Here is a 25,232-nt window from a genome sequence, read left to right on the forward strand (position 1 = left end):
AAGCTAAGACCGATCAGCCGACCGGTGCATGTCTGCGATCTCAAACCCTACTATGACAGAGGAAACGAGTGGCCCGAGGAGAATGCTCTCCCGCGCCCGCAGGCAGCGGCATCGGGTGGCACGGCTCGACGTTCGAGCCCGGTGCGGTATTATAACTTGCGATCTCGGCAGAACTAACTCTGTCCGGTTCGCGGAGGCTATTTTATTGTGCGCGATATCGGACGGAATGCTCCTCCGATGTCTAGCATGCAGGCTTCCAGAGCGAGCACGCGCTTTCTCTTTGGAAGCAGTGAGAGGGGCTAACAGAATTGTTGCAGCAGCAGACCGCCCGTCGGGAGCCGTGCAACCACCATCAAGCAAAAAGGAAAGACCATCTCCACTGCCGGTGGGGACGAGCCGCAAGCAGTCAGCAGCGCGGTGCAGGCAACAGGCGGCGAGAAAACATCCTCCGGCGGCTAACAGCGAGGTGAGAGGTGCAGCGGACGACTTCCGGTCCGGAATGGTCGCAGCGGCGCAGAATTCGCCGAACCGCACCGCACAGCTCCGCGACCGAGTTGCAAGCCCCGCAACCAAGCATCCAGCCTCAAGGCCGAGCGTACACTTCTCCCGCAAGGACAGAGTGGACCCCTGCTGCGCAGCGAGGTGCAAGCCATCGTCGGGGCGGGTCGGCGCGCCTTTGCCGATCTTGCGTGCCGACACCCGCGAGGGTGCGCCAATACCAGAGGGCAACGACCTCCGAGAACATCAAAAGAGCTGTCCTGCGCCATATCGAGGCTGGTTCGGGGATCGCGTCAGCGTAATCGAGGCAGCCAAGAAAAATACAGGGACCCTTTCGCCACCACGACTGGGCAGGTGACGCCGCCGAGACGCAAGGTGACCCGGACCCAGCGCCCTTCTTGCCTCCTACTGCATCCTGTGACTGTCAAGCTGCCCCGTGACATCCTTCAACGTTCCGGCCTGGCTCGCGACCACCTACACGGCGACAACGACGGTCTGCAGCTAGAGCTGCTCCCTCACCAACATGGATGGACTCAAACCGTGTTGCTGTCGGAGTAGCATGTCCCTCTCGCAGGAAAGCCTCAGGTGACGGCGGCCTCTTAGCGGCTAAAGGGTTATTTTAAGGAGGGGGGGATGTGGGGATCGCACGCGCATCCCGATATCTCCAGAGCGGCCACGCGGTTATCACGCGATAATCACGTGCTCGCTCGCGGAGGGTAGCTGGGAGAGGGCACCTTCGCCGCTCCCGCTGCTCTTCGCGCCTGGCCGCGACGCTGCAGCCAAGGCACCCCGTGCCCTCCTTTCCCTTTCTTGGAACCGGGGAGACCCTTCTCCGCCGCTCGGGAGAAGCGCTATTCCCCCGACGGATCTTTGTCTCACGGCGGAAGAGCTAGCGAACGGCCGCATCTCAAATCAGCCGCTGAGACCGCCGCACGCCGTCCCCCTGTGGCGCCCGGACCTTGGTGTGCGACTCACCGCCCCAGGGCCCGAGCGCGGATCCACTTTTGGGTGAGCTGAACTCTTATCAGCCTCTTTTGTGGTTCCCACATTGTGCGGTTTGTTTCGCCCCAGACGTGCGGAATGCTCCGCCGCTGAGGTTTTGTGTTGTGTTGTGTTGTGTTGTTTGTGTGTGTTGTGGCTGTTGCTGTCTGTTGGAACCATTGTACACCAAGGTGAATAAACACCTTAGGTCGAGACTCACCCTGTCCCCACTGGCCTGAACCCGCCGTGGTCGCAACTCACTGCGAACCGCGGGTTAGGGGTCACAGCTCTGACTGCTAGGGCTGCTGCGAATGTGCTAGGGAGCGACTGCCGCTCCGCCGGCGCTGTGCGATCCAGAGAAGGGTCAGGTGCGCACGCGCGAGCCTGAGTAATACCCCTATACTGTACACTGCACAAGAGCTAACGACTATGCCTTATCACTGCTGATTGTAAGCTGGTCAAATTCAAGTCCTACAAACAGTCTTTTTCATCGGCGCCACCATGTTCCGTATGCAGTGGTAGCATTTATGGGTAGTCGGTATGCAGGCTTGGGCGTGCGCTCCGTCTTGTATGCCATGGTATACACACTCGGCGGCAGTTTCAGGTGGCTTTCTTTTTTTCTAGCTATAGCGGTGTCTTCTAGCTACGAGGTAAGCGGTTGTGTGAGACGTGGTGAAGTGGTTTAAGTTGGCATGGCTGGAGTTTCTGATGGCGTTGAGGCGGATATCGCACTCAGCGCGATGTTTGCATGCGTATTTGAGCCTACTATCAGCCTCGGAGATCAGTAGTGTATTTCTGAAAATTTATTGCACGAATGTGACCTTATATTGCAGCCTTCTGAGTGTAATTGAAAGCTGCGGTTCAGCAGCAACGATTAGTTACGAAACATGACGATCCAGCCGCGTGGGTACCATACTGCTGCGGAATAAGTTGTGCTGTTTACTCTGACAAGTATTCAAACTGTTATGTTTAGATATATTGCGCGACCACCCTGCTGGCAAAGCGAAATTTCCATGCACGAATGAAATTATGCTGATTAGTAATAACGTGCATACCGATACGTTAATCACACTTATCGAGTTGTCGAGCGACCAGCTGCAGACTGTGCGAGCATCCGAGGCAGTGGTAGATGCTGCACATGGTCCAAGTACGCGGTATGACTATGCGAGGCCTAGTTGCGGTATTAGCCAGTGTTTTCCTGTTTCCTCTTTTTTACTATAGCAGAGAATGAAAAACTTCTTTTTTTGTTTCTTTCAGCCTTGTTCGTCCCGTCCTCAATGTCGCACTCACCCGTTTTACGGAAACAGTGTCCTCACGGAGTAGCCATCGGATTTTTTTTTTTATGCGATCCCCTTTGGATATTATGCCTTACAGCACAAAAAACGCAATGTCGAAGCACAAAGCTTTTACGTACCATACTGGCTTACCAACTATACTGGATCGCTGTGTTGAGCAAGCCCATGGGCCTCATACAGCAGGTTTAGGCAGACATGGTATAGTACTTTCAAGTCTACTTAGCATTCTTAAAACGCGTGAGAACGATTCCGGCGGCTGACTCAACTGGTTTTGTAATGATATAGCGCTTAGATGCTTCGTGGTTGCATTGGGTTGGCCGTATACGGGCACTCTTATGGTTTAGTTCCCATGACAAACGATGAAACACTAGCTGAGATTTCCCAGTTCACAGTGGCAATTGAAACATGCCGGTTCTCTTCGTTGAGGGTAAACCAATAGAGCCTAAATAGTAGTTCGCAACACTGCGGCCGATGATGCGCGTCGCATATTTGCACATCCAATAGAAATCTCCACATACTGCAGCTACTGCTGCACCAAAAGGCTACCACAAGTGTTTGTTACGACCTCGTATTAATTGACATCACGTAGATTTCACGGAGATATAGCTAAAGCATCTCCGAATCGTTCCACAACGCGAATGCATCAAGTCAAGCAGCGCCTCGCCGGCTCGCACAAGCCAGAGAGGAGGAGAGGGTCGCCGCGCGCCCTTTCCTCCTCGCCCGCTGAACAGGTTTATATATCCAAACGTGACGTTAGCGTCGACTTCTCAAACAACAACAACAACAACAACAAAGCGGAGGTGAGGGGAGGGAAGGGCAAACAAACGTTATGAATTCGGTTATCCAACCATTTTCATGAGTGCTAGAACTTAATCTCGGTCTATAGTCTATATTGCCGCATACATTATCACCATCTGCTCTGCGATCTGGTTGACAATATCTTACCTATCAAAACATCAATGGAGTTTTATTGATATCAAGACTGCCGCTAGTTTCTCCTTACAGGCGGTATATGCTTGCACAGACTTCTTCAGCAAGCTCAGAAATGGTCGCGGAAAATGCGAGAATGTTTTAAATCGAGCCCCTGAGCTCACCTGCAGATCGAAGAGCGTTCCTTAATGCATACGTGCTGAGATATCCAGTCGAACCCTTGTCATAAGATTTAAAGGCCTCCTGGAAAAAAAAGGAAAGTTATAGTTCGACATCATTATAAGCATAATTTATGTCCAGTGCAGGACCGCTTCAAGAGAGCTGAAGTTACCAGTGTCTTACACCAGTGGATTCCATTCTATGCTTGCAAATTTTCAAGTTTTATCACACCAATCAATCCTCTGGCGTCGTCGACTGTTTTACCCGTTCTCTACAACCAATTATGTTATTGTAAAAAACCATCGGTCATCTGCTCTGCGCATTACCTGGCCTATCCAGCCCCATTTCCTCCTCTTAATCTCAGCTAATCGAATATCAGATAGACAGGCCAGATAACTGATACCGCCGTGTTCTTGTCTACGCAGTAGTTTTTTCTTTTTTTAGAGCACAGCTTAGGCGCCCGTTCCTGCGGCGAGCGTCCGCGTCGTCCCTCGCAAACTCGTAACCGAGTGAACGAGCACGGCAAAAGGATGAAAGAGTGAACGCGAAGCGCGGATGAAAGCCGACGATAGCGAAGAGAGCGAGAGGAGGAAAGGGGGAGAGGAGGTTATGACGAAAGAGTGAGAACAGCGTGGAGCCGAGCAGGACGGGCTCTGCGGCGACGACGACATTCACGAGATGACGCCTGAATAGCGTGCGTCGTCTTTATGGAAACAAAGCACTGCATGAGCAGTGGGTCTGTCTGCAGCGGCTGCTGTGGATCGCGCTCACGCATCACGATTAGCCAGGCAGTCGCACCACACTTTGATCCGTATGCACCGTGCCACGGAAGACAGGTTGTTAGCCAATACATTGCGAGATGAAAACACGTGCTATATAGCTGCGCTCAAATTTCGCATTATGGAGTATCGTAATCGTCGGGGATTTTTTTCCATCGCTGGTTGTACACTGCTTTTCTTTTGCGAGCTTCTTAATCTTACAAGATTTCAAGCTTCAAGATGCATGTTTATAATTTTCGTGCCATGCTTCTCGTCTCCGAGGCCACGCACTGGCACGTCATGCATTTCGGAGGCCATAGGCATGCTTTGTGGTGGCGGCGCTAGATGGCGCCGAGTGTTCTTAGGGAAACGAGTAAGAGGAGTCTTCCTGCAGTACACGCCTCGTGCATAACTCGTTTCGGCGGTGGCAATACCTTGTGTCACTATACTAAGTCAATACCGAACGCGTTACCATCAACAGACATCGTGATATGGGTTTTTTGCAAGATTTATGCTGACTAACTAATTTACTGAGTGCCTTCAAATATACGTATTGCTGTTATTTTTCAGATGCAAGTTCAAAAATACTTGCCTTCCATTGTTTGATGTGTTTGTGAAGCACAGCAAACTCCTCCAAAGTCAACGTCCCGGTGTAGTCGTCCTGGCACGAAAATGTCAAGGGTGACACCAATGGTATCAAGTGATGAAAATGTTAGATATACATCAGGGAGATAGCAACGTTTCCAGCAAAGATTGTCCCTTCGACATTGGCAGTAATTTGTTTTCTATGCGTTTTCTCTGTGTCGAGGAGTAGCGGGTTCCATACAAATGCGCCGAAGCTATGTTTAGAAACATGCTATACGGTAATAATTTCCGTTTAAGTGATCCCTAAATTATACCAGCAGTGACTGTTCATGAAACCTAATGGTCATTAATTATCCGTTTCATAAAAGTTACATACGACATGCGTAAACAAGAATTCCTATGACCTGCGGTTACACTTGGTAAAATCAGTAAATGCATAAATGCCTACAGTGGCTGATATATATATATATATATATATATATATATATATATATATATATATATATATATATATCTGCAATGCTACAGCAGCTTTGCAAACCGCAGGTTCTTTTCTTTTCACCTTTTTTTTATTCAAAGGATACATCAATGAGGGCCACCATGCTTCGGCATATGTCCAATGAGAAATCCAGAGGACCACCATCTGAAATATGAAAGGAGGAGGAGGAGGAATAGATTTTAATGATATTAAAGGAGGAGAGGTCGGCCTGGAGAGCGTGTCTCTAGCCTGCTACTCCTCACTGGGGAAAGGGGAAGTGGGAATCTAGGGAAAGGTAGGTGGCATGTGAGTATGTTATGGTAGGGTGTGCTACTATATACACGTTGTTCAATACGTGGATCCGCACTGTAGACACAACACACCATACACGAAAGAAAAAAAAAAAATTACTCAAAGCAGGCCTAAGTGTAAGGAGTTGGTCGAAAAAGAAAGTAAGACAGTACCTGGCATACAACGAATTGGTTGCTGGCCTATATTTTATTCGGTCAGCTTTAGGTTACGTTATCAGGCAACAGCTTCGAGCACGTTTCTGCGTATTTGCTCCTTCGCTACGTCGTGCTTATTCAGCTTAAATGAGGTGAAGCGAACAAAATTCTTTCTGGAATGTCGTTTCTTACTGACCTTACGCTATCCAGCAAAAACTATCGGAAATCTACCGAAAACGGAGAGTTTCTTGTTTTTGTGCGTGTCTTCTCTCGCACAATGGATGACTCAATTTCTGTTGGTTGAATAAAGATTGGTCATGTTGCAAAACACTTATTTTTTCCCCACACATTCGTTTTGTCTTATGAGGGCCTTAAGCCGCTTTCGTGAATGCCACAAATACCTTCACGTTCTGGTTTACAAAGGAGGCTCTGAGGCTTTCCTTCAGTGATGCAACAAAATATAGATTCATTCATTGATTCTACGACTGCTTGATCGGTCAATTGAAATTGTAATTGTTGGCGGCAAGCATATTGATCGCATATAGTAAGGCAACAAAGTCGAGGAAGTACAGCTAGATGACGCCATCGTACGCGCCGTGGCAACAGTGAGCCTGCCGTCCTAAGAAACTTTCACTCGCGTGTCCTATCACTTTGTTTCGCCGCGAAATAAAAGAAAGCATTACTTCAAATTGGTTTAATGTACAAGAACTTTCTCTTTGCATTAAAAGAAACGCGCCATGTATATCTTGTTGAACTTCCGTGTAAATTAATTTGTGAAGTTATGATAAGTTGGATGGAGAAAGTGTTGAAAATAGGCGGGCTTCTGTTTTTGGAGAACTATTGCTGCTCGCCTTTATTATTCTTGCCCGATAACTTTAAAAAAAATTATGGGGTTTTACGTGCCAAAACCACTTTCTGGTTATGAGGCACGCCGTAGTGGAGGACTCCGGAAATTTCGACCACCTGGGGTTCTTTAACGTGCCCCTAAATCTAAGTACACGGGTGTTTTCGCATTTCGCCCCTATCGTAATGCGGCCGCCGTGGCCGGGATTCGATCCCGCAACCTCGTGCTCAGCAGCTCAACACCATAGCCACTGAGCAACCACGGCGGGTTGCCCGATAAATTCGGCCGGCCGGGTCTGCAAACACCGAAAGCGATTGTAGTAGAAAATGACAGACAAGATTGTTTTCAGTCTTTAAAAGGAAAATATCAAGTTCCTGCCACTGCTCTTCTTAAATGGACACAGAACTGTAACGGTCTTCAATTAATGTCTTCATTCAGCACATTCCTAAGCTACGCGAGTGAAGGGGTGGCGATTCTCAACGTACCCTGCTCGGACACGTTCTTGAGCAAAGTTTTGAGTGCGCTGCAGCAGACGGTTCCGTCCTCGGAGGCCACTTCGTTGAAGGCGTCCTTCAGGCTTTGGTCGATCTCCTCGTCGCTATCGTCGCCACCGTCTTCGCCGTCTTTCCCGTCGCCGTCCTTTTCGTCACCGTTGACCTCGTTTCCATCGTCTCCGGTAGCTTTGTCCGGTGTGACTTTGCTGCCGTCACTCTTTTTGTCCTGCGGTGAACAAGTAAGACATTCTAGCTGATAACGTCTACAGAGAGATGATTCCTGTTGACCCAAAACTCTCGGCTTACTACGGTTGCCCGTGTACAGTCTTAAGGTAGGGTGTACTTTTCTTTCGCCGGCGTCGGCTCAAGTTGCTTTATGAACGTCAAACAACAACGCGTACTTTGTACGTTCGGCCCTTGTTCTTTACGGGCTGTTTGACGATCGTGAATAACCAACTAGCCCAAATTTCATCTCCAGTGCTTTATAAAACAGTGCGGATTTCTTGTAGTCTCTTTAATTGTTTTTTACACATTGGGGCTGCTTGAAGCGCTGTGGATATTATCGAGCGCCTTCACCACCTCACAATTTACTTTTCCTTCTGATCACCTTTCTACCCCTTCCAAAACCTTAGTACAAGGACCACAACCGGGCGTTTAACAAAAAAAAGGGAGAAAAGAAAAACGGAATAAAAGCACGAATTCGCTAAGCAAGGAAGGACGATGCAGCGTTGTTTTAGTGTATTCATTTCTGTCTTCTTCTTGTTTATATTGCGAATGAATCCTCCGACTTTCCCAGCTTGCAGTAGGACAACAATTCTGTTTAATCTTTCTATTCTAGCGTGGCTCAATTTCTTTCTGTCACATGTATAATAGCCACCCCATTTTTTTGCTTTTTTTAGGGCCCAAAACGTACAACCAATATCATTGCAAAAAAAAAAAGAAAGCTCCAGGATGCCTCCGAAAACGTGATGTTAACTTTCTATGCATTCTATTTTATTTGCGACCAGGTCTGGGCGTTTTAACGTGGTATGTGTTAGACGCTAGCTAGGATCGCAGGAAGCACGCCTATATAATGATGCTTCAGCTTCCTCTTGCATCTCTGACTACGCATAAAGCCTTATTCGCATGTTAGGTGATTGTGATTACGCGCACGTATACCAAGTAAAAAGAGACACCAGATCGCTCCGCCTACGCTATAGGCTCAGCAGAAATCTCGTGATCCTATTAACTCATCGCTGCACCTGCTTGAAGCGATTCTAAAATAGGGCACCTACAAGTTCCTCCTGACCCCGTTCTCGAAGGTTCTTAGACAATGGCTTTAAATGAAGAAAGAAAAGAAAGCAGTGGGATCATGGGAAAGAAAGAGTCTATAGCCCCGAATCGTCACATAAGTCCTACTGAACCAATTAACATAATAAAGACTGTCATTTCCCTTTGCATTCGTTCCAGAACCTAAGGGGCCATTTAGTTTTGCATTGGCTAGAGGACTTAAATACCTGAGAACTTTTTCAACATTCTTTCTTTTTCTTCTTTCATTTCATTTTCCTCTGGCACTGCTTTCTTTTCCAGATTTTTTTTCTTTGGGCCTTCTGTGCTGTTATCGTAACGGAAACCTAGTTGCATTATTTAATTTCATTTATTTTTTCCTTTAAAGGCCCGAAGGCATTACATAAGGGGGGAGCAAAATCAAGGTCGAAGAGAAAGAATAAATTGACAAAAGAGAACAATAACAAAAAAAACAGTGAAATGTTCTTGGCACGCGTATACAATGCAAAGTCAAGAATATCAGATATGAAAGACAGTTTGAGTGCGTAACACGGCGCAAACGAGCAGGAGCAAAAGGCTGAAACAACGACGACGTGGTGCGGCATTCTGTTTTTCTCTCGTCTTTTGTCCCCCTTCGTTTTCGCTGTGTTCTACGTTCAAAATGAAGGCTAACCAACTCGCCCAGCTCGCCATCTTGCCTCATTATGAAAATCACTCCGAACTCACTGTTATCCTCGAGTCTGAGGGGACAATCTTTCACGTTTGCCAAACTTTGTACGCACTCCAGTCAACGTTGCATCTTCCTATGACTGCACCAGTTTCCTGCGGTCGCGTTAATGCGGACGTTCAATGCGACATACATACTGACCTCGCCAGGCTTTGTGATGATGGCAGGCGCTTCATCGTGTTCTCTGAAAGAGAACGTATCGTTCACACGGTTTAACACTGTGCACTGTTTATCGTAACAAGGAAGAGTTAGTAAAACATGATGTGCACTCTCTATCAAAAGTATGCGGGCTACATTGAAGTGCGACCGTACGTGAGTCTGTGACTACAGGCTGTTTAAGGAAGTTTCGGCTCCATGCTACAAGCTCGAACATCCTTGAGACTGAAAAGACACTCGTAGTCACCATACGGAGCTCCTGGAGCGTCAGGAGCGCCACGTTAAGCGCACCACACATTCGAACTACATATGTGGTGAACACACCGAGTAGGCAGCGTACTTTTGACAAATGGTGTACACTTTACATTGTGGCTTTTGAATAAAAGAACACTTTCTTGCATCTTTGAAAAACTATTGCACGCTTATCCCAGCTTCCTTGCCGCCATAATGAGCGAGCAGAATAAGAAAGCCGTAAATGTATCACCAAGAATAACGATAAAAAAAACGACAAAAAATCATAAGGAAATGTTGTCAACCACCCGACTTGTAGCCCGAAGCTGCAAAAGAAACACATACGGGTTTCTCAGAAAGAAAGTTTCGCAGTTGAAAAAGGGTTCTTCCTGGTTTTCAGCTTCCCCAGAACTGATTTGCCCATCTATATAATTTAAAAAGGCTGCTCTCCGTGTTATTATTCGGCTTCGTTATTCTTTGTTGTTGTTGTTGTTCCTGAGCCTTTACGGCATCGCTTCGATGACCGTTTCTCTTAATTATGTTTCTTTTCCTGTGTTTCTTTTTTTAGGCCATAGTGTCTTGAGGGATTCATAGTACGGAAAAGCCGGCGTGTAAGTAGAAGGGTAGGTAGAAGTAGAAGGGTAGAAGGTAAGTAGAAGGGTAGAAGTAGAAGTACACCTAATGCACCGTGCTGCATAGCTGCATCTTGCCGTTGGAGATGCACAGATGAATGTATTTCGGGTGACCGTGTTGTGCAAGATTGCGTAAATGTTTCTGCTCGCGCCCATGCGCCAGTTTCAATTCAAATCGTTTCTGTGCCCGTAACTGTGAAACTGACACTCTGTAGCATCTTTTGCGGGGAAATCTGATGCGAAATCATCAAATGGCCGATTTATGGAGAAAGCCGGCGTCTGTAGCAGCGAAAGGGCATCTAAATTCCCATTGGCTGTGACGTCACGTCCCGAGTGCGCCTCGACGGAGCAGAGCAGGCGAAACGGCACGCGTGCTGCAGCTCTAGCGCGCCAGGTGTTGCGTGAGGGGAGAGGGCATCGCCACGACGCCACGTCACCAGCGTGCCACGACGGAGCAGATAGGTGTCGCGACGCCGCGATGCGAGACGGTTTGTCGTCGGCGAAGCAGTCGCGTGACACGTGACACAGCCGGGTCACACGCCGCCGTATCACTCTCGGAAGCCGGCTCGCTCTCTCTCTCTCTTTCTCTCTCTCTCACCCTCACTAGGTTTAGCTGCCGCGCGCGCCTGCCGGCCGGCCTTCGTGGCCGCTGCTGCTTCCTCGGTCTCTCGTCGCGCTGGACGTCGGTGGCATGCGGCGTTGGCACCCCAGGCTTCTGCTGCTAGCTCCCTCGGGCAGCACATACCGGTATGATACATTTAGTCGCAGTGCAAAACTCGAAGGACCGCTCAGCGGCGTTCAACACATCAGTGCTTTCGCACTCCCGGCTCATAAGTGCTTAGGTGTCCTCGGACGTTTCTATATGATTTCGCTCTCCCTTCTTTCTATTCCCATTTTCCCTTTCCCCGGCGTAAGGTAGCCACCGGACTCCTGGCTGGTTAACATCCCTGCCTTCTTTCTTATCTCTCACCCACTCACTTATATCCTTTCTCGCTTTCTTCTTTCCTCATGAAAAGACGAAACATTAATACGGATACCAAATAGCATTGGCATTTGGCTGCATTAGGTACCTCCAGCACATGCCGTGAAAGAGGTGCCTTCGCCGTGTTAGATGCTGACATTTTCGGTTATAAAATATAAATACTGAAATTAAACCGATATTATCGCCATTGTCTCCTACGTACAACGTAGGGGAGGACATACCCTGCTTATAATCTGAGCTTGCAGGCTACATATATTAGAAGGAACAGCTCTAATGTCAGCACTGAACATTAATCAAAGACAAGCCACTCCTTTAGCTGCGACCCGTACTTGGCACATGGACTAACACTGCCTGTGCATAATCTCGCGCAATGAAAGCACTTTTAAACATCTTCAGAGACAGTGGCATCAATGAAATAGCTTAGTTTGTTGAATGCTGTGGGTGTGACATGTGTAGGCTGTCTACCCATGATGCGCACTGCACATATTATATTTGTCATCATACCCAGCCATCAGGAGTAGCGTGATATAGAGACGCCGCCAGGTTAACTTTTCCAAGATTCATTAAAGATCCACCCTTCTCTCTTCTATCTCTCGTCTGTATAGGTGTTTCTGTTCTGCGGGCCTACTTCAACACTGTCTCACGTTTGACAGAATATAGTACATATTGTAAATAGATAAACGGTAAAAAAAAACTGTGCAGCTGCTCACCTGCACCGGCACTTCTTTTCGGTGTAGATCCTGAGGAGGAAGTCTCCCGCCTGGTCGGCTTCCTCGGTGCACGGAATGACGCAGAAGGTGCCCGGCAGCAGCCGGAACCGGCAAGTGCTCTCGCGGGAGGCGCTCATCCGCTGGCTCTGTCCAACTTGACGGTAATCTGACAGATACTCGTGAGTCAAGGGTGCCGGGCAGTTGTCAGGGTCTTCGACCTGAGGTGCGACACGACGAGGCCGAGGAAGTGAAACATCTATAAACTTCTTTTCAGCGACACTAAGAAAACGAGCACCGACTGCGTGGTTATTCAAACCTATTTCGTTATGCATTTCGCTGAGGCAAATGAAAGTTCCAGTATTTCATTGCTACAACCTCTTTCTTTCGTTCGCTTGAATTACCAACTATCATTATGAGGGAACGACAATAAGAAGGGGAAAAAAAAGTCCACAGGCCCGTTTCCCGCAGGCGCTGCCAAAATGACGAATGAATGGCGTTGTCCATTAGCCATCGGTTATAGTTTTCGTGGTAGTCAGCTCGTGACCTAGAACCACTGAAAAGCCCTGGTATGGCTCAAATGCGGCACAAAGGCAAGCCGCTGAAGCAGAAATACGCCTTAGTGGACCTTTATCCTCGCGTATCGTGAACGTACAGCCATGGTGAGCACAAGAATATATATATATATATATATATATATATATATATATATATATATATATATATATATATATATATATATATATATATATATATATCATAAAGGATGCTCTAGTCGTAAAGTCGTAAATGCAGAGTAGGCTGTGCGTTGGCGAACTAACTCGCAACCCACTTCCGTGACCCTATTTGCGCGAGTCGCTTAGCAACAGCACCGCTGATGTGGCTAACCGCACGCGCTGCAGTGTAACGAAGCTCTCGTATCGAGGTCGTGCGGGATTTCGACAAGCGATTTGTGTCAACAGGAGCGCCGACCGGCGCGTGTGCAGAAGCGCGTGGGGAAAACTACCTCGTAGACAGCGAAGGCGATGTTGAGCCACATTTCGTCGTGGACCTGGAAGACGCGACGGTTCTTCTGCATCAGCGCCACGATGACGGTGCACTCCCCGTCTTCGTCCTCGTCGTCCGGCTCGTGAAGGGTGACCATGTACTGCGGGTTGGTGGCGAACTTCTCTGCGGGTCGCAAGAAGATTGACTGAATTTGGTACTTGGATGTGAACGGAAATGTCGGCAACTGCCTTGTAGCCGCGGCTTCCCCGCAAGCATAAATAAAAAATTGTCAAATGATTAAAAGGCCAATTGCAACGAAATTTCACTTTGGCCGAATCGGAGTAGTCTATGCTAAATATTAAGGGTACCTTGACAAAGCTGCCCGGGCAGGACATCTTCTTCTTAGCGGCCTTAAAGCAACACTTAAGAAGACGACTCGTGCGCAAGTTGGGTAGCGGATATGACGTAAGTGTGAGGCTCGTCCCTCCGAAATATTTCAGCGCGGCTTGTTCAGCCGCGGGCGTGGCCTGATATTGGAGATTATGTTGAGGAACCATACGTTCTCGGTCATGCGCCATGATTTCGCACGAAGGCTATTCTACTTATTCACTTTTTGAAACTATGCTTTATTACGTGGTCCAAAGTTTTGTTGCAGTTGGCCTTTAAGGGATGATAACATGAGGTGATATGAAATCACTCCAGCATTAATGCGGTTTTTGATAAGCTGACTGGCTTAGACTAAATGTTTACGCTATAGTGGCGTCCTTGACGTGCTCCATTTCGAACACTTGTCTGTCAAACATTCGACGGGAATAAGTGGTGGCGTTTTTAAAGTGTGAAAGTGCTTATGACTGTAGTTTTCAGTTCTGCGCGAAGCTAAGCTTTGGCATAGCTAAACCGTTCGTACTGGAGCCATTACCTTACGCGTCGTTTACTGCGTTTTTAGGACCAGTCGGCAAGCAATACTTAAAAAAAAAGTCGCTTATCGAACAAACCATTAACAGTGCGCATGGTTACTTTGATAGTTTCTTTGTAATGTCTCTGTTTTGTTTTCACTGCTATGTGATAATGTCGCTGTGTGCGCATTAACAAAAAAAATTACATATGTAACTGTACCAGCTGCTCAAAAGAGACGAGTACCCAGCTCCGTATTTGTGCGTGAACATATACCTTCTACCGTGCCAATAAAAAGAAATGCTGGGTGTATATGGTTTAAGTTTTCGAGAACATTATTTAATGACCAGCAGGTCTGAATATTAACTATAGTAGCACTATAGTCGGTAACAACCTAAATGCAATGGAAAATACTGTCCAACTCGGAGACAGTTTGCAGCGATGCGCCAGCTAATTACGCTCGCTAATTTTGTATGATGCCACTGCGGAGACGAACTCCTTTCAATGTCGGCGTCCGTTGGGAACCACGTTTTGTACCGTGGAGGAACAGAACGCAAGTGCACTTCTGGGGGCGAAACTTGTAGTACCTTCTTAGGATGTCACTGAGTATAGATATACACGTACTTGCCCACCTTCGTTAACGTTGGAGTTAATTGAAAGTAAGTAAACATAAGTAAGGTGGTCCCGATGCCACAGCAAACCAGTTAACGCTCGCAGTGATATTTGTTGAGTACGATCGTAGTATACGTAAAGGTACGGTAGGACAGCACGGGTGAGTTCAACGCTGTTAGTCTGTTTATCAATACGTAATCCAACGTTAATTAATTAGCCTTTCGTGTATAAAATAACTAGCCCAGCAACTGATTCCAATGTTGTTGCAGCACTGCTATGGGTGGAGGCGTGCTGGCAACACCGCGATTACTCCCATACCTACCATTACTCTAGCATAGCACTCCTACCGTTAAAGTCATGAAGCATTGTGTACCACAACCTCAGTAGTTGTAGTGGTGGCTTTCAACAGCTTCGCTGGAGACCCACTATTGCATGGCCAGGATGGAGAGCTTTTTTTGCACTGCAGTGCGGAGAAGTGACGACAGTATATCTTGCACACGCTATAGCTAATTGACGTTGGCTATTACTCCTAAATGTGCGTGCAGTCATAAAAAATGCGCATGCATGAACGTGGCCCGTCCGCAGCTGCCCACTACTTGAAATGGCTCCGTCTAAGCTTGCGCATAAGGTCGTAATGGCCCAAATGACCACTGAATGTCTTTAACGTACAGTCGCGGACAGAATATTACGGACCATGAAATCTAAGAAAAAGCTGAATATCTCCGCAACCTCACAACGCAATCTGGTATTTACATTTTGGACCTTGACTAGAATATGCTAACAACGTTGTCGTGGGCAGTTTTACTGGTTACTGCTACAGGCTGCTCGGGAATCGAACGTTTTCGGAGATCCCGTGGTCTATTTTATTCTGTCCGCGACTGTACATGCCTACTATGCGAAGCCACATTTGCAGAAACGTACAAGAATCGAACTGCAGATAACGGCCAGTCAGCTTATGTATATGTACACGGGAAAATATGCCGATCAAAAATGCAATGCAAGAGCCACTGGCAAAGGTGCATATCGGATCCCTTCAGCGATTGCCGAGAAATATGTCGAGTATTTAAATGATCAATGTTATTTGCGCACCACTTGGAACGAGGACTGAACATCGACAGACACAAGCGCTCGTGTTTGTCGTTCCCCAGTCCTCGTTCCAAGCGGTGGGCGAATAACATTGATCATGAATTATAAGCAACTAGCCCAGAGCAGTACCCTTCTAAGAATGTTTAAAGTCTGCTTGCTCTGCTGCATCTAAAGAACGAGTGTCCGCGACGGTTGTTTGGTTAACAGCGCCACCAGGTTACTGGCCTGATGAGTTACCGACCGCCTTTGTAAGTGAACGCACGCACATTGAAGTTCGTTAAAAAAAACTTCCCCGATATTTCGTGGCCAGTTAAAGAGTCGCTTAAGGTTTTCCCAGCGCACCCGAGTTGTCGTCTGCACCGCCGGCACTCGTCCCGGGCACCCAGGAGCCTTCGAACTTCGCAACCTCCCACTGCTTCTCCGACGCGGATTCCTTCAGTTCACCCGTCGTGGAACCGGGATCCAGGTGGCAGAAGTCAAGCATCTGGAAGTACTTGACGAAGTCCTCTTCCGAAATCCTGCGCATGTGTCACGATGAATACGTAATGGTGAACAGCTTGGTTTCTTTTGTTTTCTTTCTTTATGATTCGTGAGACCTGTGTTAAGTATTTCACTCAACGGTGGCTCAATGGCTGTGATTTTCTTGTGCAGAGCATGAGAGTCGCGAGTTGATTTTCAGAGCGCGACCGCCGCATTCCGGTAGAGAGTAAATGCAGGACCGCCCCCTGAGTTTTACTTAAGACGCACGTTAAAGAAGCCACTTTCTCTCACTGGGTCAGCAATAATCCGGAGCATTCAGTTACAGCGTCTTTTATAACGTGCTGGTTGGTTGCGAAACAGTGTTGGTTCGCGAAACATCGTGGTTTATTACCGCATATTGACTAATGTATGAGATGAGACTAGAGAAAATTAGACTCACGTTGACTGAACTTAAATTTTGTGTTTTTGCAGCAGCTGTGAGGCTCAGCACCCGTACCAGCCGTTCTTCCTGAGACGAAAAGGCTATAGCTATTACCCTAAAGTGATGCCACGCCAACTTGCCGCAAAGGTAGAGACATACTTTCCAGTCAGCTGAAGAAAAAAAAAGGTAAGCTGGGCGGAGAACGGGTGAGGCAGGTTTTGTCATCTTTTTTTTCTGGTTTTTCATGGTACTCAGTGTACCGTGAGATTCGTGGATATCGGGGCAAACAGCGAGCATGAATACCCTTAACGCATCACCCAGCGCTCTCTTGCCTTCTTTACGCTCACTACTCCGCACGTTCCTTCCAGAAAAGAGAAAGAAAGAAACCTGGACACTTATCGGGCCCTAATCTTACCGAACCTGAGAACTCACCAGAACTCTCCGTCGTCTTTGACCACGAGTCCCAGCTCCTGTCGCTTTTCGTCGCTGACCTTGGCCCACTTTTTTGATCTGTAAGCCGAGACATTATGTCATGGTAATAAGCATGCGGTCACGTTTATGGACAAATATAGAAGTAGAGAAAGAAAAATGCCCCTGCGTCACATATTCTGAAATATTGCTTGAAGAAACGCAAAATCCGTAAGCTAAGAACACACACAACATACACAAAAGCTGTGGATGTAGTAGTGGCAGTGGTGTTTGAGCAGTCGGGTTAGCCTGGCATGGTTGCCCAGCAGTGGTTCAGCCTGACCTCTCACGCGTTGATAATAAGAGTGCGTCAACAAATACTGACCGGCCCCGTGTCTCGAATTACCCCGTGTATAGGTCACTACGTTTTCAAAACTAGCACGTGGAAGAGCTGTGCTCTTTATCATTCATGTTTCCGCTGTTAGAAAGTTCAAATGTCAAACACTGGCCAATTGCCCCAAATGCAGATTCTTTTCTGAGGAGCGAGAGAGAAATGATGCATAGAAAGGCATGGAGATTAACCAGAGGTAGTTCCGGTTGGCTACCCTGCACGGGGGCAAGCATTATGGAGGATAAAAAGAGAAAGAGATGATAGTATATTCAGCTTATAGCTCTATGTCACTTCAAGAGACGTCAGCCCCAAGGGGCAGCTCATAAAGCTTGACTTGTGAAATAGTAAGATCGTGAACGGATAGCAGACGTGTAAACTGAAAACTAAGTTGTGTGTACGCGTCTATCTCGTTCACAACGAGAGCGTCAGTATGCGACAATCGAACCATTCATTCACGGGATGTGCGATAACGGGAAGCGTACATTTTTTACGATGGAGGCACATGAGCAGGTCAGCCTTCCAGTGCGACGAGAACAGCAATAAGCTGCTCACGGTGTAATGGCGACAGCTTTGTGTGCAATTCTATAAGGAGAACACTGTGGCAGCGAAGACAGCGCTTGTATCATCATTATTCATCATGTAATTCATTCATTAATTATTCATTCATCATCATCATGTAACGTGTCGTTCCACCAAAATACTCGTGAGCTGCACCTGAGTCGCCTGAGAAGAGATTCGAAAGATTGTTCCCTTAATTCCCTCAACTTGATTTTCTTCCTTAATGTGCAGAAACACGAACATAAAACCACTAGCCTTGCCGAGTAAGAACTATGGTGTGCGACTACTCGAAACATTCTAATAACGAATCGAGTATTTCCTTATTAGATTAGGTCTTCGAATTGAATAGTCACTATTCGTAACAACCAATAATTTTCTGTTAGTTTTTCTAATATTTAAAATCACCAAGGGTGCGTGATCAAGCGCAAGATTGCAGAACATGTGCGACAAATTTAGTCCAGGCGGTCACAGCAGGCGTAAAACACGAGAAGTTACGTGGTGGAGCATGTTGCGTCACTTAAAGAGCCGGTCATGTCCGGCAAATCTACCGTCATGCGCGCCCACCAATGGGTCCTCCTCAGTACGTGAAAAGAAAACCTCATTTGCGGCTACATTCGTGCTTTTATTTAACAGCACTTCACACCTTGCAGTCTAACGACAAAAACTTATTGACGTGGTGGATACGAGAATACTGGGATGTGGTGACACTCTTATTTTAATGGTGTACTATAAGGCTGCTCCTTATTCGAAAACTATAGAAGAGGTATTCGATATTCGATTCGCCTTCGAAAACTGCTATTCTCACGCCATTGGTAAAAACCAACAGAGAGTGTACTGCGCAGTTATCCAGAGGCAAATTGAATGGTGTAGTATTTCAGCTCAGAAGTCGTCAGTACCATTCACTGTCTTGGCGCACGGAAGCAAGACGTGCATGTTCGAATTTCAGTGACATACACATGGCACTCGATGATATACACGCTAAAGACTTTCAATATATAGTTTCAACCAGAAGCAACTCTCGCAGCTTTAATATCCGCAATCAACCGCTACTTTTCGAGTAACGCTCCAGAGGGATACAACTATGCTAAGGCTCTCATTGTAGCTGGACGAAGACTATCCCTTTGCGTGGTGCGGAAGCGTGTACAAGGCAAGCACATTTTTTGTGATAATACAAAAGGGAAGATAACGTGCACGTATGAACATAAAAGTATAACAAGGTAATTTTCTGCAACAAAAGCATGCATAAGTGCTAAACAATGATGTCAGTCCGTCCGTCCGTCCGTCCGTCCGTCTCGACAAAACTACTGCCTATTTACAAAGCATGAAAAGATACAACACGCAGCAGAACACTATGCAATAAAATTTCGAAGATACTGTACACTGTACTGTATTTTTTGAGGGATTCAGTATATATTGCTGCTTAACATTTAAAAGTAATATTGTAATACCTGAACGCACTTCACGTTTAGTTATACCTTTCAGATTAAAAATGACAAAAACGTTGCGTTTAGCAAAGTGAATGCATACTTGTCTGACCAAGCGCCTCTCCATTCTCCGCTGCCCCACGGGTTTCTGATTCGAATGAGTCGCTCTTTTCGTCCCTCCACCGGTACCTACGAAAAACGTTGACGAACGGATTTAGTGAGGGTTGACTGATTGATTAATTAATTCCTGGTGCGGGAGAAAACGCAACTACGACACGGATACAAAGAATATATAAACTGCACAAGCGCTGACTGTTAGTCAGCGCTTGTTCTTTCTGCCAAATGACAAAGAAAAACATGCAAAAAAGAACTGCGCACACGCCAATGAATGCTAATCAAATGAGTTTCTTGATACGTGCAGACACCTGTTAAGTGTAGAGGCGGTCTCCTCCAACGTGGCTTGGCCAAACGCACATCAAAATACATCCAAAAGCTTGTTCTTCCTGCCCGTAAGTGTATCGAGACGTATTTGGGCAACTTTCCTTCTACTAAAAGTTACTGAATATTTTCACATTAGGAATTTCGATCACCCTTGAACGCAATGTAAACGTTTATTTTTTAATTATCTTTTTTTTTCTTTTACTGGTAAACAGATTGGACCGAGCAGATGCTAACAAAAGCAATGACGTCACGGGGAACTGGTGCATGAATTCCAGGTATCGTCGCCACTCATGTTTATTTTTTTGCTTCCTTCTGCGACCTATCAAGCCAGCACTAACGATGAGATCGGCCTATTCACAATTTCTGAGGTTCAATGCAGTTTGCTTGTATGTTTCTTTAGCATCCCTGTAATCTTTGAAGCCGTGAATGCATTGTTGCTCACGGCTCTCTGAAGAGCAAGACATGCTAATGCTAAGGTAAAGCGACATGCTGGATAAGTTTATCACTGAGAGGGTTGTTACTGCGAATGCTCTGAAAAGAATAGGCGCGTTCTATCTTGACGTTACTGCTGTTATCTTGCCTCCAAACAGGCTTGTTTCTTATTACACTGGGAACCATGGCCAGTGCCCCCATCATGCTACGCAGACTTTATCAAGCTAAAAAAGAAAGCAAGGATACAGAGGAGACAAGTTGACTACATATTTAGAATAATTACCATACACCGCATGTAAACACTCTTGGGAAAAGGCGTTTGAAGGAACAACTAGAGAGATCACGAAAATTTTGATGAAAATGTCCTAAAATAGTGCAAAGTGACATTGAAGCTGCACCTTGTTCCCACTGTTAATGCAGATGCGGTTGATCCCGCGCTCAGCTTTGCGAGCATCTGTTTTTATGGCCCGTCATTATGGTAACATAATTCGAAGCTCGAAGATGTAGAAAGAGCAAGCAAGTCCTTCGGGTGGTAATGGTGGCACCGAGTTCCTGTGTGATGTGATGGTTGCTTATAAGCTCTATTATTGCTACAACAACTGTTTGGTCACTCCAGGCGCATTCCTGCCGTCGGCGTCGCCATTGCCACGAGGTTACGTATAGAGGCTACGTGCGAGTGAAAGCTTGCGAGGGTGAGTCGGCGAACGCGGTTGAATCTCGCGTTCGCGAGCGAGGAACGCGGGCCGGATGCGTGCCTTGTCCTGTCGCGCGCGAGGCAGGGGGTCAGGCGAAAGAGTAGGGCGTTCTTCTGCGGCGGGTGCTGAGGTGCCTCGATGTCCTCCTCACCCACCGCTCAGTACATAATGGAGACATCTGTGGCGTCTACTATGGCGTTAGGCACGCGAATGGCGGACGCCGTAGTAGACGCCTTTGCCGGACGCCGTAAGGACGCGTTGCCGGCGCTCGTGTGTCCTGAAAGCGATGTGCGACGTGGCCAAAGTGCGCGCCCGCGTGGGCCTCACCTGCAAAGTGATCAGCGATGTTTGCAGAGAGAGAGAGAAACGAAGAGGGAAAGGTAGGGTGGTTAACCAAGGTCGTGCCCGGTGTGCTACCCTACACTTGGGGAGAAAAAAAAATGGCTGTGGCTTAGGTAAGGTTAGGCCCAGGATGCGAAGCATACTAGCCTTTATTTTAGTTGTTGAACCACTGTTTAGCTTGGTGAACTGCTGTTGCTTGGCTATATTTGGTTCGGCTAGACGAAGAAACAACTCATGCGTTACTCTGCTTCGCCTTGGACGCGGTGAGCGTCGAGCAACGCAGCGTTCGGCGCGGCAACGAAATGTGCGCCTGAGCAAGCGACGCACGCCTGAGCCTTAGAAAGAGCTCGTTTCTAAGGCAACACCGCATTCACTAGAGGCGCTTTTGTACCGCTTTGAAGCATCGTACTCGTGGCTCAGTGGTAGCGTCTCCGTCTCACACTCCGGAGACCCTGGTTCGATTCCCACCCAGCCCATCTTGCAAGAGTTGAGCCAAAGCCACTTCTCCTCTGTCGTGACGTCACGGTGTCACGTGGTATTCAAGGCGACACCGCCCAAAGCCACCTAGAAAAAAATGTAAGGCCTCCGCACGCCGGTGTGACGTCACGCTAGTCGGATGGGCCGGACAGTCGACGCCCTCGGCGTCTCCGCGCCTAGGTTCGTTGCGCTTGCAGTGTGTCTCTTTGCGCGTCGCGGATACTGTGGCATGAGAAAATTAGTGGTCCTAAAAGTGACAGCAACCTATAAATTCAGATGCTTCGTTTCCAAAGCAAGACACGTATAGCTTGCGCAAAAAATAAGGGGGAGCCGCTGGTTCACCGCAGCCAACACCACCATAGAAAGCAGCATTCTTTCATACCTTCCTTAGATTACTTGGTTGGCAACATTTTTGTTTTTTGCGTGTATCGCAACACGACCTGCCTTATTGTGCTTGTGATGTTTGGTCGGGACTAAGACAAGCAAACTGCATGCTGCTTAGTCACTCAACTTTAGACGGAAAGAAAGAGGAAAAGTGCATATTGAAGACACAGAATATACTTTATTCACAAATTATAAGAACTGCATTCAGAAACAAACATTTTAAATCTTCCATATACAATTATCATTCTCACTCTTGCATTGCGTAAAACAGTCCTCGCTAGGCACACAAATATCGAGGTTAATTTTATTGTGAAAATTTTATCATTATAGGGTCATGCACAACTAATTCTCAAATAGAATAAGCTTCCGTCTTTGTTGTACCATTTCTTGTGGTTATTTTATTTCCACCCGCCTTGTTTGCAGGCCTTATTGGTCTTCATAAAATACTGAGATAATGGTGAAAAGTAAGTAAAAAACGAGAGGCCTACTCTCAGTCCTAAAGGAAAATATGCAATTAATGGATTGCGGTAGCATGGAGTAAACAGGCAGCACAATGCACTCAAATAACATTTGAATTGGCCAAAATGCAGGGTTTAAATGTTGATAATGTAGGCAAATAAGTCCTAGCTACGCCACAGGTTTCTTTTTACAAGGGTTCGGTCAACACAAACATACGTAGATGTTCAACAAAACAGAGCTTCATGAATAAAAAATAAATAATGAGAAACATCTCAGGCCTTCAAGGTCTGCAATTTTCGGTCGTTCTTGGCGTTGCGTAATTTGTCGTTTTCTGTGCGGCACAAGTTGTTCAGCAGTGTATTCGCTGCAGCACTTACAACATGCCCCATTACCTCCTGTGCAGGATGAACGAAATCACACACATCGACATCCTCAAAGTCATGAAGGTTAGCGAACACAAGGCCGACAAGAGTATCTTTCTGCCTAGGAAGGCTGAAAAATCGTACGGCATATTCTGGTGTCCTGAGCTTGTCCAATATAATTTCAGTAAAGAGTACAGCATTAACTACAAGTGCTCGTGGGAACTTCAGGCCACCCCTCGTCATCTTCGTGATTAATGCATTCTCAGGGTCTTCTAGATCGACGTCTTGCATCACAAGGCTTTCACTGCAAGATGCGCATGTCAGCTTTTTTAGAGCTGCATGGGCACAATAGCCGGCAACATAGGTTAGTGCCGGTAGCCTTGACGTTTTTCTCTCAATGTCGGAGTCGGTCACAGTGACTTGAAACTGACCGTTTCCTGAATGTACACTTGTCTCCAACGTGTTCGCGCTCGGTGGCAGTAGAATGTCCAAATCTGTCAGGTCCAGAACCTTCTGCAAACGCAATTTGTTTTCAGATTCATATATCTGCCTTATAGACACGTGGTAATTGGCACCACACAATTGCCGGTACTTTCCAAAGCGATCCTCTAAGCTATCAGTTTGAAATTTGCCCAAAAGAACATACTCGAAATGAAGCTCTTTGAGACAGTATATGGCAAGTTCGTGCAAGGCATGGGTAGTGTGGCTGAAAGCTATGTGCGTTTCACGTGTCAAGCGGCCATTGTCATGTTCGAGGCTTCTCCAGTAATCAAGCCATTGAACTATTCTCTCTAAGAATTGTAGTTGAGGACATGACGATGAAACTATTGGACCTTGCAATTGAGCTCGCAACCGCTGTCCTTTTCTTGGCGTCTTGACGTTAACAATGTTCCACCAAGTCAAAATGGTGTCGACATATTGAGAGGTTTCCTTTGCATGCTGGAACGTTGCAACACTGAGAGCAGCAACAGTAGATGAGTTAAAAATCTTTAGGGCCAGTTTAACATTCTGCCGTTCCATGTTTGAGGGGTTCAGTGCCTTCAAAGTGAGCGTTGGTGCTAGCTTCAAGAGCTCATGCTTTTCAGCTTCGTGCAGCTGGCATAATACCTCGAAAGATGCTGTAAGTATCTTTGGTTCAGCCTCATCACTCTTCGGTTAAGGAAAGTACATGCATTTGCCAATGTTTCTTTGATTCAGCCAGTTATTTCTTATACACTTTAGTATGTGAACTGGGTCCACCACAAAAAACAGGGGTCGTGATGGGTCAGCAGGATGCTGGTAAACAATGCTGACACTTGCCGGCTTAGCGAAGTAGGACATGGCTTTTCTGTTTATGGAGATATTGTCCGAGATCACTGCGATTATTCTAAAACCAGATGCCTCTAGATCAAGAACAATCTTCCGAAGGAAGTCGTGCAGCGCCTTAGCATCGATTTGTGCCACAGAAAGGATGTGTACAACATCCTTGTTTGAAGAAAGCAAGCTCTGTATCATAAATACGTGGGCAGTTTTTGCTGCAGTCGATGAATTTACCGCAGCACCAGTAACCAACCCAGCCTTGTAATCAAAAAATGATTGAAGGTGAATCTCATCAATCATTAACGTTACAGTCTTTTCATGCTCTTTATATGTGCTTACAATACGCTTTGCATAAAAAAGAAAGCTACATTCTTGCTGCTCCGTTTCAGGGCGTACATCGTACGATGAACACAGTCTTCTGATCGTATCAGGATGCGGCATCTTAAGCTTCATCGAACTTCTCAGGAATCTATATGCATGAGGTGAAATTGTGAACAAAAGGCTATCAAAAACCAATAAATCGGGGGGATATCGGCCAGCATCATTCAAAACAAGATCAACTTGACTCTTCAAGAATTTAAGCACTTCAAAATGCCATTCTTGCAACTCGCATGCGAAATGTTTTCCACTTACTTCCTCTAGCAATGTCGAAACCAATGTCAGTAGATTACGGGCCTTTTCAGAACGCTCAGTGCTGATATCCGTACGTGTCTGTTCGATCATGTGTAACACACTTTTCAAATCTCTCAAGTCGCACAGCTTTTCAGGAACTAAAACATCACCACACTTCCTCACACCCGTTTCACCAAAAAATACTTCGACGCGCAGGTCTGTGGACACGATCACCGAAGTACGGACTGCAGGAGCAGATTGAAGTGACAAGTCCAAAAAGAAAACCTTGGAGCCCTTGT

The 25,232-nt window shown here is 46.7% G+C and overlaps 1 pseudogene; it reads right to left on the minus strand.

Moving 5' to 3' along the window:
* LOC139055778 (calpain-A-like) overlaps nt 1-25,232 on the minus strand; it is a 51,540-nt pseudogene that overhangs the window by 8,796 nt on the left and 17,512 nt on the right.

This window comes from Dermacentor albipictus, chromosome 2 (genome assembly GCF_038994185.2).
Source record: "Dermacentor albipictus isolate Rhodes 1998 colony chromosome 2, USDA_Dalb.pri_finalv2, whole genome shotgun sequence".
NCBI lineage: Eukaryota > Metazoa > Arthropoda > Arachnida > Ixodida > Ixodidae > Dermacentor > Dermacentor albipictus.